The 12,873-nt window shown below is 45.4% G+C and overlaps 8 non-coding genes across 8 annotated transcripts; all 8 read right to left on the reverse strand.

Annotated features, from left to right (window-relative positions):
* Positions 1–8,330: 8,330 nt before the first annotated feature.
* On the reverse strand, positions 8,331–8,403 carry TRNAA-AGC (transfer RNA alanine (anticodon AGC)). The gene has a single exon. It is a non-coding gene; the product is annotated as a tRNA-Ala (tRNA).
* A 451-nt stretch (positions 8,404–8,854) lies between these two features.
* Positions 8,855–8,927, reverse strand: TRNAA-AGC (transfer RNA alanine (anticodon AGC)). The gene has a single exon. It is a non-coding gene; the product is annotated as a tRNA-Ala (tRNA).
* Positions 8,928–10,159: 1,232 nt separating this feature from the next.
* Positions 10,160–10,232, reverse strand: TRNAA-AGC (transfer RNA alanine (anticodon AGC)). The gene has a single exon. It is a non-coding gene; the product is annotated as a tRNA-Ala (tRNA).
* Positions 10,233–10,682: 450 nt separating this feature from the next.
* On the reverse strand, positions 10,683–10,755 carry TRNAA-AGC (transfer RNA alanine (anticodon AGC)). The gene has a single exon. It is a non-coding gene; the product is annotated as a tRNA-Ala (tRNA).
* A 480-nt stretch (positions 10,756–11,235) lies between these two features.
* On the reverse strand, positions 11,236–11,308 carry TRNAA-AGC (transfer RNA alanine (anticodon AGC)). Its single transcript has one exon. It is a non-coding gene; the product is annotated as a tRNA-Ala (tRNA).
* A 451-nt stretch (positions 11,309–11,759) lies between these two features.
* Positions 11,760–11,832, reverse strand: TRNAA-AGC (transfer RNA alanine (anticodon AGC)). The gene has a single exon. It is a non-coding gene; the product is annotated as a tRNA-Ala (tRNA).
* A 186-nt stretch (positions 11,833–12,018) lies between these two features.
* TRNAA-AGC (transfer RNA alanine (anticodon AGC)) lies at positions 12,019–12,091 on the reverse strand. Its single transcript has one exon. It is a non-coding gene; the product is annotated as a tRNA-Ala (tRNA).
* A 449-nt stretch (positions 12,092–12,540) lies between these two features.
* TRNAA-AGC (transfer RNA alanine (anticodon AGC)) lies at positions 12,541–12,613 on the reverse strand. The gene has a single exon. It is a non-coding gene; the product is annotated as a tRNA-Ala (tRNA).
* Between the last annotated feature and the right edge of the window lie 260 nt (positions 12,614–12,873).

A 12,873-nucleotide genomic window follows, 5' to 3' on the forward strand; every position in this document is an offset into this window, starting at 1 on the left:
AGCAGCGTTATTTGCATTCGGCAGATAGTCAGTTGTGCTCTGGAGCTCTTTTTTTATTGTATTTCTTTGCATCTTATGACGCCTCACCTTTCTATGGTGCACATTTTTACTTCGTTCTCTTAATAATTCTCAAACACTTATGAAACTCGCGTTAACATTAGGAAGTACGTCCTCAACCTTACGGCCCCACTCCTATGCAAAACATGTCGTCTATCAATAGTTTTTCGTAGAACATTTGTATATACAAGTTGAACTTTGTGGTTTCTTTTGATATGACTCTTTGACGATTGTATAAACTCATTTTATTATGCTACCCCACCTCTCACGAAAAATAGTATGGTAAAACAAAGTCACAATTTATGAAGGATATGTCCAAAACACAAACTGCCGATAACTAAATCAAGAAGAACATTCACAACTTCAATTGCACTTGCACATGCCTCAGCTACAAGAACTTAATCTATGATAAAAGTGTGTTACGTTTTTATGCCTGTCTTATACGTCTTGTAGCCGGCACGAAGTTTTTTTTACATCTACGAAAAGCCTGCTGAATATCACATGGCATTATATCTGTTTCACGCAACAATGCTCGTTGACAAAAACCAAACGAGAAAAATAAGGCGTCTAACGGAGTATACGAGATAGCTCCTAGTTTTTATTGGCAAATTTCTACACTGATGTGCCAGTTTTTTTTAATTGGTCACGTGACCTTTCATTCTGATCTAACACCACTGTTGCCTTTCTTGTGTATTTAGTGTGTTTATTTTTGTCAGTATCACATGAATTGGAGCTTTGAATTTCAGTGACTATTTTGAAAACGATAGTCATACTTGCGATACTTCAAAACAGAAATATTGCATTGTCTGTGTGTCTGCCACATGATTTAGCCACTCGGCCAAACATAGAACACTTTCTGAACACCCAGCCATCTTAAACTCGTCGCTTCGTTCACACTTGTGGACTTTGTCAATCAAAAGCAAATATTGTGCGTATCTGAGGCGCAACATCAGCACATAAGTATTAGGTGGTGTGCTTCTTTATTAGAAAATAAATAGATACGCAAACTTAAAGACTTCTGTGTTTCTTGCGCTTAATGTCTCTTGCCCCCCCCCCCCCCAACTAAGAAAAGTTGGGGGGGGGGGGGCTGCCCCCTCTTTTCGACAGTGGTCACTGTAGACTGTACGCTGGCTAAAACAACAGCTAAGGCAAACTTTTCCTTCACCACTGTAATTACTCCAAGAAATGTTACGAGAAAAATAAAATAATACGAAGTAAAAATACGATGTAGTGATAATTTTTCAACATTTCAGCAGTGACGATATTCCTTAAGGTTTTTTTGCGATGCTGTGCGCCCTGTGCACTGCAGAGCAGGCTAGAGCAGAACAGCAGCCCTATATATTGCATACCTTGTTCATGATTTTATTCTACTTAAACTGGCCGCTGCAGTTAGAGATTGGAATTAACGAACTTTTTATGGACCTGCCAAAGCGTTTCCTGCTTGAGGAAAATCATTTTCTTTCATCAGAACGAATTACCATCACCACTGCTCTGTCGAAGCTGCTGTGAGCACGTAAATGTGACTAATCTTTCTAAATATTTTAGTTCTGCCGCACTGGAAGCGTTAAGAAAAGTTTCCGCTTTAATATCCGATAAATCTGATCGGCCTTGCTTATGGCAACTTGGAGCGATGGAAGTAGATTGCAAAGCGGCGACGATTAAAGCAGTGGGCCAAAGCTCAGTGGGAAGCTGAAATAAGTAAATAGAAGTGCTCCAAATACCCCTGGTTCCTCAAGGAGTGCGTTAAATTTAAAAACTGAATTCTTTGTGAGCTGTTTTCAGTGAGTAATGTTTCATTCAATAATAAACTTTCTACTGTTGAGGAGGCCACCATCAAATAATTATATTCACGTGATAAGTTGTGAGGTAATGCATAAAAACCATAGCGTGTAATATCATTACATGCATCATACAAGAAAAGCATATATGCGTGCAGTCCCACTGCATGCTTCTTAAAACTGACTGTCCTTTTTTTGAACAAGTGCTTCGTGTATGAAAAATCACATGAAAGTGTGAGCAGGTCGATATATATATATATATATATATATATATATATCGGATGACAAGAGTGGTAGGTTAGCCCCCCCCCCCCCCCCCCCAACCTACACTCGCGAAAGAGTTGGCACGCCACTGCTCGAACTATTAAATGACCTTAAGAATGTGAAGCTTACAGGCTAGCAGATATATTCATTTTAGGACATAAGCTAATATTTCTACACACGTCAAGCAAACCCGGAATAACTTTACTGCATACACGAATATGATAGAGGCAGATTTATTTTAGTAATTTTTCGCCTATTGTTGCACTACAGTAAAACCCTTCACTTACTTTGTGAGGGCTCACCCGCAGCATCTGCAATTGAGGAGGAAATGAGAAAATAGTAATTATTGTAGCCACAAAATGCCATCACAAAAAAAAGAGACAAAGTTAGGCCCCAAAGGCGTAGCAGTAAATGCGATAGAAATCGGAATGTCGCACGCAGATAGCTGAGCAGCCCTATAATTTCGTCTTGGCCGTAAAGCACAAAGTAAAATGATTGCTTGAGCCAGGCACGGGAAGTGTCGCTAACGCAGAACCCGATCCTCTTAAATATTTGTGCGGAATGACCGCTCTGCATCTCTTGAGACGCGGCGGAGTTAGAGTTACTGTATATGCTATCTTTCGTAGCATATACAGTAACTCTACGTGGAGTGTGACCCAAGGTGTTTCCGGCATTCTTCTTTTTTTTCGTTCCACAAAACGAGTTGGTACAGAAAGGGCCACGTTTTTGTGCGCGTCCCAAACGCATTTTGCAACAAAAATATAGCAGATTGGTGTGGTAGAAACGAAGCCTGTATACGCTCATTTGAGATCTGCAAACTGGCATGAGTAATGGACAGCTTGCAGAGGGCACGTTTTGTGGGCACTTCTCCGGTCGCAAAGCGTTCAGCACGCCCCAGCATTATTGCAAGTTTGTATTGGTTGGTATGTCAGGTTTAACTTCCCAAAACCACCATATGATTATAAGAGACGCCGTAGTGGAGGGCTCCGGATATTTTGACCACCTGAGGTTCTTTAACGTGCACCCAAATCTGAGCACACGGGCCTACAACATTTCCGCCTCCATCGGAAATGCAGCCGCCGCAGCCGGGATTCGACCCCGCGACATGCTGGTCAGCAGCCGAGTACCTTAGCCACTAGGCCACCACGGCGGGGCAACTGCAAGTTTGCATTATACTCACAAAATGTGCTTCATGTGTTCTTCTACTGTCGTTATTAAAGAATCAATACGAGTATGACGCTATTGGAATGTGACCGATACATAGGTGTGGTTGCTGGCCTTCTTTTTTGTCTTTATATCGGATGACGCTTCATCTCTCAATCGCGCACATTTCGCTTTGATTATTGAGTTTCCCTCGAGCACATTCGAAACTTGTGTTACCATTAAGTGCCTCCTCAGCTGTCTTGCTGACAACTTTACCAAACACATTGTATTACAGGAGTATTTCATTTCACTGCATTATAGCCCAGTTAAACTTCGTAGTGTTTCGTATTCTGCTAAAGTATTCTGCTAAAAATTTTTCTATTCTGCTAAATGTTCAGTGAAAACCGGACACATCGTCAGCAGAGCGATTTTTCGTGCATAGCGTTGCACTTTTAGCACACCAATGTCTTCACAACAAGGTCTTTAAATTTATGTATCTATTATTTTTAATAAAGAAGCACACCGTCTGACACTTATGTATTGATGTTGAGCCTCAGATGTGCTCAATATTGCCTTTTTGATCGATATTGTGCGCAAGTATGAACGCAGCCACCAGTTAAAGATGACTGGGCATTCAGAAAGTGCTCCGAGAACACCAACGTCACACCTTTCGGCTGAATGCGCATTATGCGAACAGAATCACTTTTTCAGTAACACCGTTATTTTGCTGAAACAAAGTTAAAATCTCGCGTGCACATCATGAAGCGTGCTTCATCAGAAGCGAGGGTACTAAATGCATATCTGAACCGTCTCTTGTCTAAACTGAATTACGAGGTACGCATGTTCAGCAATTTTTACACAGTTTGTTAATTTCAGTGCAAGTAATTTATAGCTTTCCTCAGACGGGCTGACTTCAACCTCTTCGGCAATTTCAGCCATACAGCTTTGCGATGGCTTAAGGTCATTTAGTTCTTGCTCCTTGATTTTTACTTCTTGATTTATTTGACAATATTCACGGATGTTTTGGTTTCCACGTATCTCCCAACAAGAAACGCTCAACAGAAATAGAAAAGAACAACAGCGACAGAGGACACTCTTGACGCACTCCTGATAGGACCGGTATATTGTCACTGAGTCTTTAATTTGTTATTAGTTGAGCAGAGCATTTCTCATAAGCCATTGCGACCCCGTTGTGAATGATTCCACCCACATTGATGTATTGCAACGTGGCCAGAAAAACGCTGTGGGCCACTCTGTCGACAGCTTTTCTCAAATCAAGCTGGACCATTGCTACGCACTCGAGGTTCGTGTTACAGCACACCAACATACTTATAGTGACGTGACTGTTAGTGAATTTGTTCTCTTCTTTATTCCACAACTTTGGTGAGGACCAACCATCGTGTTAATAAAAGATTGTATAGTACTTTCATGTATATTTCACATAAGCCAACTACAAACTTATCGGATACCTTGAGCTGTCTTCCTAAGAACGTCTGGTATAATGCTCAGCAAAAGCTGTCACTATTTTGCTTTGGTCTGCCGACAACATGTCGTTGAACCAGGTTTACTTAATGTGGTTAGCTGATACGTAATGGTTCTCTTCACTGAGCGTGCGTTGTGTAGGTTCCTCCCCGTGCCATAATCGCTCGGTTCACGCTCCTTGAAAACGCTCTGAATCTATCACTTCAAGTTCACTTTTGATCATTTTCGTTTCTGTGCTAAATAACTCCGGTACAGCGCACTCGGCGTTTCGAAAGCAATCGAGCATGCTTTGATATTAGTTTTCTCTTTCTTTGTTTCGCTTTCTCGTGACGCATCACTGTTCTTTCGATCGCAAGCAGTTTGACTTCGTTTTGGAAATTCTCCCATGCCACCGCTATGTTTACTTCATCTTATCCTACTGTTTCTAGTTTTTTTCATTATATATGTAACAAAGCACTAAGTCCTTTAAAGTATTATAATTCATTTTCAAAAGCTGCCAGTTACACTTCGACGCATTACGCTTTTTCCCGGCCGTGCACAGCACCATGCTGTGGTCACTATAACTCACATGTTGCACTGCATAGTTCGTGACCATTGAAAACGGATCCGCAGTCATGTATATTAGGTCTAGCCGAGCATGGCTCTGCCCTTCGAAGTGAGCGTAAGCAACTTTATTTACACCTAAAATATTTCCGACATCTGTTAATTCAGAATTGAACACAATCTCGTGAAGCCTCCTTGCACTGACATCTCTCCCTCTCACATTCCGCACTCGGTTATGAGGCATGCAAACAATTAAAACCTCATAGAATAACCAATTTCCTCTCGACTGTCAAAAGGGTGGGCACATACTCAAAAAATGCATTGCTTTACGGTGCGCTGTGTGGAGCATACGCACATACTATTCGCCAGCATCCATCATTTAAAGCGAAATCGCACAGTACCAGTCTTCCATCCCGGGAAATTAACATGTGTTGTTCAAAGACACCGAAACCGTTAAGCAACATTAATAAACGTCCCCATGACCTGCCAAGCCAATGACTCACACAGACATTACACCATGATTTAAACATATCAACCACTTTCGTTGTTAGCTCCTCACTTTCAATCTTTGTTTTAGGACAGCAAGAATGTCTATTTTATTTTCAAGCAAAATGTAACTTAATTGCACTTGTCTCCACCGGGCCGTTAACCAACGAACATTAAGCGTGGGAATATGAAGTATTGCGTCAGGACTATTGGCCATGCAAAGATAATGTCAACGCCCTAAGACACAACAAATTATGCTGCAGACATACGTACATATTTCTGCTCTCGCTTCTTGTTTGGTGTATAAGTTGTTGGCCCATCTGCTCCGTTGCGGATGAACACAGGGGTCAGAAAGTTCCGTCTGTAGGCAAACCACAACAACATGCTCCCGGTTTCAGTGTTGCACGTCTATGAAGGGTAACTTTCGACGGTGGACCCTCGCACCTACCGTCATCGCCTTCTCGTCCACCTTTATCTTACGCGCCCCTGGGCCTCTTCGAGCTACCCGCGGTTAAGTCCATGCCTTCAACGGGCCCTTCAGCAGCGTCAACTCCATAGGAGCTTCGACGTGCCCTCCCCGGAGTGGCCACCACCTCTGGACGTACCGAGGTTACCTCCGCTGCCAACTCGGCTTCATCTTTATGTCTTGAGTTTTGTCTTTTTTTGCTGCTGGGCTGACAATCTTTACAAGCCTTCAGGTCGGACCTCTCCTGCACAGCAGGCGAGTCGCTACTCCCTCTGGAAGTTGCTTCCGCGTCGGCTTGGTTCATCATATGTTCCTCTATGGCGTCGCTCCGACAAGAGCCGGTCACGTTGGCCTAGCTCCTCACCCACTGGGTCACTTCTTGGCCGTGACAACGACAGAGCCCGCAACGTGGCACACGGCACTCGCGCTTAATATGGCTGGTATCATGCCACCGGAGGCAGAGCGAAGCTCTGCCAGGCACGAACACGAAGCTGGTGCGGCAAGTATTCAATGGTCAGGCCAGCTTCCAAGCGCAAAGAAACCAGCCTAGTGAAAAGCCTTTGTGCCCGCCACGTTTCTCAGCGTATATCAGTCATGGTGCCGTAATGCGATAAGGTTGTTCGAACATTATCGCCAGGCGTCATGTGTGTGAAGCAGAAAGCACATCTTCCTCCTAATGTCTTGGTGGCACTAAAGTCCCTTAATATAGAGAAAGTACCAGCACTCTCCTCTATATTCTTACCAAAGGTCCTACCCTCCTCGCCCAAGTGTCCGAAGCCTTATCTATATCCTCTCCCGAACTGCCACCGTGCGGGTGCCGGCCCTATAACTCAACTCGCACTAGTGTCATATCAAGAATGTTATGACACACTGATAACACGCGCTATGCTCATGGTGACCCGAGAGGCGAGAGGTGGAAGAGGATGGAGCGTGGTATGGCGCCTCGGTTGAAAGGATTGCGGTATTTTTCTAAAAATAAAATATCCATGGACTTTACGTGGTAGGAGTCGATGGCGACGCACCTGTGGTTTTCACACAACCCATTCTTGCAGACGAAAGCTTCTTTTTTTTCCTTCTTCGTCCTCGAAAACTATTGCCCAAACGTGGTTCATCTGATACACTCCTAGAGTCATCCCATCCAGCATCAGCTTGAGACGATCGAGCACATCACGAATATACTATACTCGGTAGGGGCGAGCCTTTGAATCACTATGCAAAAACACAGTATTGCAAACAGTTGTAAACTTGACGGAAGCTCGGGCAAAACGAGCTGATAATCACGGCTTGACAATTCCGTCAGCCTGATAACGCAGCGCGGCTGGGCTGCACTAACCGCTCCAGAGGAACACAACATCTCGCGTCCTCGCCAAACAATAGCCAGAAGTGGAACCCTACGCCCCCGATGCAGAACTGAAGATTATGCTCAAAAGCTGATCGGTAATTACGTGACGAAATTTCTGCAGAAAGAAGGAAGCCGCGTCAGCTGAAAACTGATTTTCTCACGTCGACGGCTGCTTGTATCGCGCGCTGTTTTGTTTTATAAATCAAACAAAACATGACCTGCCACAGCAGTAAATAAAAAAAAGGTCTGGAGGTGCTGGTTATCGATCCCAGTACCTCTTGCATGCTAAGCGAGCGCTCTACCATCTGAGCTACACCCCCGATAGAGAGTCCATAGTTATGCTCACAAGCTGATCGGTAATTACGTGACGAATATTTTGGAGAAAGAGGGAAGCCGCGTCAACTGAGAACTGGTTTTCTCGCGTCGACGGCTGCTTGTATCGCGCGCTGTTTTGTTTTATAAAACAAGCAAAGCATGACCTGCCACAGCAATGGATAGAAAAAGGTCTGGAGGTGCTGGGTATCGATCCCAGTACCTCTCGCATGCTAAGCGAGTGCTCTACCATGTGAGCTACTCCCCCGAGGGAGAGCCAATTGTCATGCTCACAAGATGATCGGTAAATATTTGACGAATATTTTGGAGAAAGAGGGAAGCCGTGTCAATTGAGAACTGGTTTTCTCGCATCGACGGCTGCTTGTAACGCGCGCTGTTTTGTTTTTCAAATCAAGCAAAGCAAGACCTGCCGCAGCAATGAATTAAAATAAAGGTGTGGAGGTGCTGGGTATCGATCCCAGTACCTCTCGCATGCTAAGCGAGCGCTCTACCATCTGAGCTACACCCCCCCATGGAGTGTCCATAGTTATGTACACAAGCTGATCGGTAACTACGGGACGAAACTTCTGTAGAAAGAGGGAAGCCGCGTCAGCTGAGAACTGGTTTTCTCGCGTCGACGGCTGCTTCTAACGCGCGCTGTTTTGTTTTTTTAAATCAAGCAAAGCAAGACCTGCCACAGCAATGAAATAAAATAAAGTCTTGAGGTGCTGGGTATCGATCCCAGTACCTCTCGCATGCTAAGCGAGCGCTCTACCATCTGAGCTGCACTCCCGATGGAGGGTCCATAGTTATGCTCACAAGCTGATCAGTAACTTCGTGACAAAACTTCTGCAGAAAGAGGGAAGCCGCGTCAATTGAGAACTGGTTTTCTCGCATCGACGGCTGCTTGTAACGCGCGCTGTTTTGTTTTTTAAATCAAGCAAAGCATGACCTGCCACAGCAATGAATAAAAAAAAGGTCTGGAGGTGCTGGGTATCGATCCCAGTACCTCTCGCATGCTAAGCGAGCGCTCTACCATCTGAGCTACACCCCCGATAGAGAGTCCATAGTTAGGCTCACAAGCTGATCGGTAATTACGTGACAAAACTTCTGCAGAAAGAGGGAAGCCGCGTCAATTCAGAACTGGTTTTATCGCATCGACGGCTGCTTGTAACGCGCGCTGTTTTGTTTTTTAAATCAAGAAAAGCAAGACCTGCCAATGCAATGAAATAAAATAAAAGTCTGAAGGTGCTGGGTATCGATCCCAGTACCTCTCGCTTGCTAAGCGAGCACTCTACATTCTGAGCTACACCCCCGATGGAGAGTCCATAGTTATGCTCGCAAGCTGCTCGGTAATTACGTGACGAATATTTTGGAGAAAGAGGGAAGCCGCGTCAACTGAGAACTGAATTTTCGCGTCGACGGCTGCGTGTATCGCGCGCTGTTTCGTTTTATCAATCAAGCAAAGCATGACCTGCCATAGCAATGAATAAAAAAAGGTCTGGAGGTGCTGGTTATCGATCCCAGTACCTCTCGAATGCTAAGCGAGCGCTCTACCATCTGAGCTACCCCCCCGATAGAGAGTCCATAGTTAGGCTCACAAGCTGATCGGTAATTACGTTGCGAATTTTGTGGAGAAAGAGGGAGGCCGCGTCAACTGAGAACTGCTATTCTCGCGTCGATGGCTGCTTGTAACGCACGCTGTTTTGTTTTCAAACTCAAACAAAGCATGACCTGCCACAGCAATGAGTAAAAAGAGGTCTGGAGGTGCTGGGTATCGATCCCAGTACCTCTCGCATGCTAAGCGAGCGCTCTACCATTTTAGCTGCACTCCCGATGGAGAGGCCATAGTTATGCTCACAAGCTGATCGGTAACTACGTGACAAAACTTCTGCAGAAAGAGGGAAGCCGCGTCAATTCAGAACTGGTTTTATCGCATCGACGGCTGCTTGTAACGCGCGCTGTTTTGTTTTTTAAATCAACCAAAGCAAGACCTGCCAATGCAATGAAATAAAATAAAAGTCGGAAGGTGCTGGGTATCGATCCCAGTACCTCTCGCATGCTAAGCGAGCACTCTACCATCTGAGCTACACCCGCGATGGAGAGTCCATAGTTATGCTCGCAAGCTGCTCGGTAATTACGTGACGAATATTTTGGAGAAAGAGAAAATCCGCGTCAATTGAGAACTGGTTTTCTCGCGTCGACGGCTGCTTGTATCGCGCGCTGTTTTGTTTTATAAATCAAGCAAAGCATGACCTGCCACAGCAATGAATAAAAATAAAGGTCTGGAGGTGCTGGGTATCGATCCCAGTACCTCTCGCATGCTAAGCGAGCGCTCTACCGTCTGAGCTACACCCCCGATGGAGAGTCCAAAGTTATGCTCGCAAGCTGATCGGTAATTACGTGACAAATATTTTGGAGAAAGAGGGAAGCCGCGTCAACTGAGAACTGGTTTTCTCGCGTCGACAAATGCTTGTATCGCGCGCTGTTTTGTTTTATAAATCAAGCAAATCATGACCTGCCACAGCAATGAATAAAAAAAGGTCTGGAGGTGCTGGGTATCGATCCCAGCACCTCTCGCATGCTAAGCCAGCGCTCTACCATCTGAGCTACTACACCCCCGATGGAGAGTCCATAATTATGCTCGCAAGCTGATCGATAATTACGTGACGAATATTTTAGAGAAAGAGGGAAGCCACGTCAACTGAGAACTGGTTTTCTCGCGTCGACAGCTGCTTGTATCGCGCGCTGTTTTGTTTAAGAAATCACGCAAAGCATGACCTGCCACAGCAATGAATAAAGAAAGGTCTGGAGGTGCGGGGTATTGATCCCAGTACCTCTCGCGTGCTAAGCGAGCACTCTACCATCTGAGCTACACCCCCTTTTTTTCTTTATTGTCTGAGCTACACCCCCAATGGAGAGTCCATAGTTATGCTCACAAGCTGATCGGTAATTACGTGACGAATATTTTGGTGAAATAGGGAAGCCGCTTCAACTGAGAACTGGTTTTCTCGCGTCGACGGCTGCTTGTATCGCGCGCTGTTTTGTTTTATAAATCAAGCAAAGCATGACCTGCCACAGCAATGGATAGAAAAAGGTCTGGAGGTGCTGGGTATCGATCCCAGTACCTCTCGCATGCCAAGCGAGTGCTCTACCATGTGAGCTACTCCCCCGAGGGAGAGTCAATTGTCATGCTCACAAGATGATCGGTAAATATTTGACGAATATTTTGGAGAAAGAGGGAAGCCATGTCAATTGAGAACTGGTTTTCTCGCATCGACGGCTGCTTGTAACGCGCGCTGTTTTGTTTTTCAAATCAAGCAAAGCAAGACCTGCCGCAGCAATGAATTAAAATAAAGGTGTGGAGGTGCTGGGTATCGATCCCAGTACCTCTCGCATGCTAAGCGAGCGCTCTACCATCTGAGCTACACCCCCCCATGGAGTGTCCATAGTTATGTACACAAGCTGATCGGTAACTACGTGACGAAACTTCTGTAGAAAGAGGAAAGCCGCGTCAGCTGAGAACTGGTTTTCTCGCGTCGACGGCTGCTTCTAACGCGCGCTGTTTTGTTTTTTTAAATCAAGCAAAGCAAGACCTGCCACAGCAATGAAATAAAATAAAAGTCTGGAGGTGCTGGGTATCGATCCCAGTACCTCTCGCATGCTAAGCGAGCGCTCTACCATCTGAGCTGCACTCGCGATGGAGGGTCCATAGTTAGGCTCACAAGCTGATCAGTAACTTCGTGACAAAACTTCTGCAGAAAGAGGGAAGCCGCGTCAATTGAGAACTGGTTTTCTCGCATCGACGGCTGCTTGTAACGCGCGCTGTTTTGTTTTTTAAATCAAGCAAAGCATGACCTGCCACAGCAATGAAAAAAAAAAGGTCTGGAGGTGCTGGGTATCGATCCCAGTACCTTTCGCATGCTAAGCAAGCGCTCTACCATCTGAGCTACACCCCCGATAGAGAGTCCATAGTTAGGCTCACAAGCTGATCGGTAATTACGTGACGAATATTTTGGAGATAGAGGGAGGCCGTGTCAACTGAGAACTGGTATTCTCGCGTCGATGGCTGCTTGTATCGCGCGCTGTTTTGTTTTATAACTCAAGCAAAGCATGACCTGCCACAGCAATGAATAAAAAAAGTCTGGAGGTGCTGGGTATCAATCCCAGTACCTCTCGCATGCTAAGCGAGCGCTCTACCATCTGAGCTACACCCCCGATGGAGACTCCTTAGTTATGCTCACCAGCTGGTCGGTAACTACGTGACGAAACTTCTGCAGAAAGAGGGAAACCGCGTCAGCTGAGAACTGGTTTTCTCGCGTCGACGGCTGCTTCTAACGCACGCTGTTTTGTTTTCTAACTCAAACAAAGCATGACCTGCCACAGCAATGAGTAAAAAGAGGTCTGGAGGTGCTGGGTATCGATCACAGTACCTCTCGCATGCTAAGCGAGCGCTCTACCATTTTAGCTGCACTCCCGATGGATAGGCCATAGTTATGCTCACAAGCTGATCGGTAACTACGTGACAAAACTTCTGCAGAAAGAGGGAAGCCGCGTCAATTCAGAACTGGTTTTATCGCATCGACGGCTGCTTGTAACGCGCGCTGTTTTGTTTTTTAAATCAAGCAAAGCAAGACCTGCCAATGCAATGAAATAAAATGAAAGTCTGAAGGTGCTGGGTATCGATCCCAGTACCTCTCGCATGCTAAGCGAGCACTCTACCATCTGAGCTACACCCCCGATGGAGAATCCATCGTTAGGCTCACAAGCTGATCGGTAATTACGTTGCGAATTTTGTGGAGAAAGAGGGAGGCCGCGTCAACTGAGAACTGGTATTCTCGCGTCGATGGCTGCTTGTATCGCGCGCTGTTTTGTTTTATAACTCAAGCAAAGCATGACCTGCCATAGAAATGAATAAAAATAAAGGTCTGGAGGTGCTGGGTATCAATCCCAGTACCTCTCGCATGCTAAGCGAGCGCTCTACAATCTGAGCTACACCC

Source organism: Rhipicephalus microplus, chromosome X, assembly GCF_043290135.1.
Source record: "Rhipicephalus microplus isolate Deutch F79 chromosome X, USDA_Rmic, whole genome shotgun sequence".
In the NCBI taxonomy this organism is placed as follows: Eukaryota; Metazoa; Arthropoda; class Arachnida; order Ixodida; family Ixodidae; genus Rhipicephalus; species Rhipicephalus microplus.